Source organism: Schistocerca gregaria, unplaced genomic scaffold (assembly GCF_023897955.1).
Source record: "Schistocerca gregaria isolate iqSchGreg1 unplaced genomic scaffold, iqSchGreg1.2 ptg000266l, whole genome shotgun sequence".
Taxonomy (NCBI): Eukaryota; Metazoa; Arthropoda; class Insecta; order Orthoptera; family Acrididae; genus Schistocerca; species Schistocerca gregaria.
In genome coordinates, this window is record NW_026061768.1 from 606941 (window position 1) to 610463 (window position 3523).

Sequence of the window (3523 nt, forward strand, 5' to 3'; positions counted from 1 at the left end):
AAGCTTCATCTGTGTTCTGCTATGGTGATTTTATTGTCTCCGCATACCGCAGCACGCAACTTAGCTTTGAAGACGATAAGTACAACCGTTTCAGAGAGAAGAGCGGCCAATGTGACGATCTGGCTTTAAGTCGATTCGATAACAAATGACGAAAACGGACGGATTTCTCAGGTTTTTACTACATATGAACACTTTTCACATTCTCCCGTGCAACTCGGCTGCTCGTCCTCCTTTCATGCAGAATCTTAAGGTCCTAGCTCATGCCCAAGGCACCAAAGCCAGCTAAAAAGTCAATAATCAGTACCTAAAACTTGAATTGTACTACTTCTTACTGGCTATTACATCAACTTAGAAGCTTCATCTGTGTTCGACTATGGTGCTTTAGTGTCTCCGCATACCGCATCACGCGACATACCTTTGCAGGCGATAAGTACAACCGTTTCAGAGAGAAGAGCGGCCAATGTGACGATCTGGCTTTAAGTCGATTCGATAACAAATGACGAAAACGGACGGATTTCTCAGGTTTTTACTACATATGAACACTTTTCACATTCTCCTATCCAACGCGGCTGCTAGTCCTCTTTTCATGCAGAATCTTAAGGTCCTAGCTCATGTCCAAGGCACCAAAGCCAGCTAAAAAGTCAATAATCGATACCTAAAACTTGAATTGTACTACTTCTTACTGGCTACTACATCATCATAGAAGCTTCATCTGTGTTCTACTATGGTGCTTTTAGTGTCTCCGCATACCGCAGCACGCGACATAGCTTTGCAGACGATAAGTACAACCGTTTCAGAGAGAAGAGCGGCCAATGTGACGATCTGGCTTTAAGTCGATTCGATAACAAATGACGAAAACGGACGGATTTCTCAGGTTTTTACTACATATGAACACTTTTCACATTCTCCCGTGCAACTCGGCTGCTCGTCCTCCTTTCATGCAGAATCTTAAGGTCCTAGCTCATGTCCAAGGCACCAAAGCCAGCTAAAAAGTCAATAATCAGTACCTAAAACTTGAATTGTACTACTTCTTACTGGCTATTACACCGACTTAGAAGCTTCATCTGTGTTCTACTACGGTGCTTTTAGTTTCTCCGCATCCGCAGCACGCGACATAGTTTTGCAGACGATAAGTACAACCGTTTCAGACAGAAGAGCGGCCAATGTGACGATCTGGCTTTAAGTCGATTCGATAACAAATGACGAAAACGGACGGATTTCTCAGGTTTTTACTACATATGAACACTTTTCACATTGTCCCGTGCAACTCGGCTGCTAGTCCTCCTTTTGATGCAGAATCTTAAGGTCGTAGCTCATGTCCAAGGCACCACAGCCAGCTAAAAAATCAATAATCGTTACCTAAAACTTGAATTGTACTACTTCTTACTGGGTATTACATCAACTTAGAAGCTTCATCTGTGTTCTACTATGGTGCTTTTAGTGTCTCCGCATACCGCATCACGCGACATAGCTTTGCAGGCGATAAGTACAACCGTTTCAGAGAGAAGAGTTGCCAATGTGACGATCTGGCTTTAAGTCGATTCGATAACAAATAACGAAAACAGACGGATTTCTCAGGTTTTTACTACATATGAACACTTTTCACATTCTCCTATCCAACGCGGCTGCTAGTCCTATTTTCATGCAGAATCTTAAGGTCCTAGCTCATGTCCAAGGCACCAAAGCCAGCTAAAAAGTCAATAATCGATACCTAAAACTTGAATTGTACTACTTCTTACTGGCTACTACATCATCATAGAAGCTTCATCTGTGTTCTACTATGGTGCTTTTAGTGTCTCCGCATACCGCAGCACGCGACATAGCTTTGCAGACGATAAGTACAACCGTTTCAGAGAGAAGAGCAGCCAATGTGACGATCTGGCTTTAAGTCGATTCGATAACAAATGACGAAAACGGACGGATTTCTCAGGTTTTTACTACATATGAACACTTTTCACATTCTCCCGTGCAACTCGGCTGCTCGTCCTCCTTTCATGCAGAATCTTAAGGTCCTAGCTCATGTCCAAGGCACCAAAGCCAGCTAAAAAGTCAATAATCAGTACCTAAAACTTGAATTGTACTACTTCTTACTGGCTATTACACCGACTTAGAAGCTTCATCTGTGTTCTACTACGGTGCTTTTAGTTTCTCCGCATCCGCAGCACGCGACATAGTTTTGCAGACGATAAGTACAACCGTTTCAGACAGAAGAGCGGCCAATGTGACGATCTGGCTTTAAGTCGATTCGATAACAAATGACGAAAACGAACGGATTTCTCAGGTTTTTACTACATATGAACACTTTTCACATTCTCCCGTGCAACTCGGCTGCTAGTCCTCCTTTTGATGCAGAATCTTAAGGTCCTAGCTCATGTCCAAGCCACCAAAGCCAGCTAAAAAATCAATAATCGATACCTAAAAATTGAATTGTACTACTTCTTACTGGCTATTACATCAACTTAGAAGTTTCATCTGTATTCTACCATGGTGCTTTTAGTGTCTCCGCACACCGCAGTACGCGACATAGCTTTGCAGACGATAAGTACAACCGTTTCAGAGAAAAGAGGGGCCAATGTGACGATCTGGCTTTAAGTCGATTCGATAACAAATGACGAAAACGGACGGATTTCTCAGGTTTTTACTACATATGAACACTTTTCACATTTTCCCGTACAACTCGGGTGCTAGTCCTCCTTTCATGCAGAATCTTAAGGTCCTAGCTCATGTCCAAGGCACCAAAGCCAGCTAAAAAGTCAATAATCAGTACCTAAAACTTGAATTGTCCTACTTCTTACTGGCTATTACATCATCTTAGAAGCTTCATCTGTGTTCTACTATGGTGCTTTTAGTGTCTCCGCATACCGCAGCACGCGACATAGCTTTCCAGACGATAAGTACAACCGTTTCAGAGAGAAGAGCAGCCAATATGACGATCTGGCTTTAAGTCGATTCGATAACAAATGACGAAAACGGACGTATATCTCAGGTTTTTACTACATATGAACACATTTCACATTCTCCCTTACAACGCGGCTGCTAGTCCTCCTTTCATGCAGAATCTTAAGGTCCTAGCTCACGTCCAAGGCACCAAAGCCAGCTAAAAAGTCAATAATCGATACCTAAAACTTGAATTGTACTACTTCTTACTGGCTATTACATCAACTTAGAAGCTTCATCTGTGTTCTACTATGGTGCTTTTAGTGTCTCCGCATACCGCATCACGCGACATAGCTTTGCAGGCGATAAGTACAATCATTTCAGAGAGAAGAGCGGCCAATGTGACGATCAGGCTTTAAGTCGATTCGATAACAAATGATGGAAACGGACGGATTTCTCAGGTTTTTACTACATATGAACACTTTTCACATTCTCCCGTACAACGCGGCTGCTAGTCCTCCTTTTATGCAGAATCTTAAGGTCCTAGCTCATGTCCAAGGCACCAAAGCCAGCTAAAAAGTCAATAATCGATACCTAAAACTTGAATTGTACTACGTCTTACTGGCTATTACATCATCATAGAAGC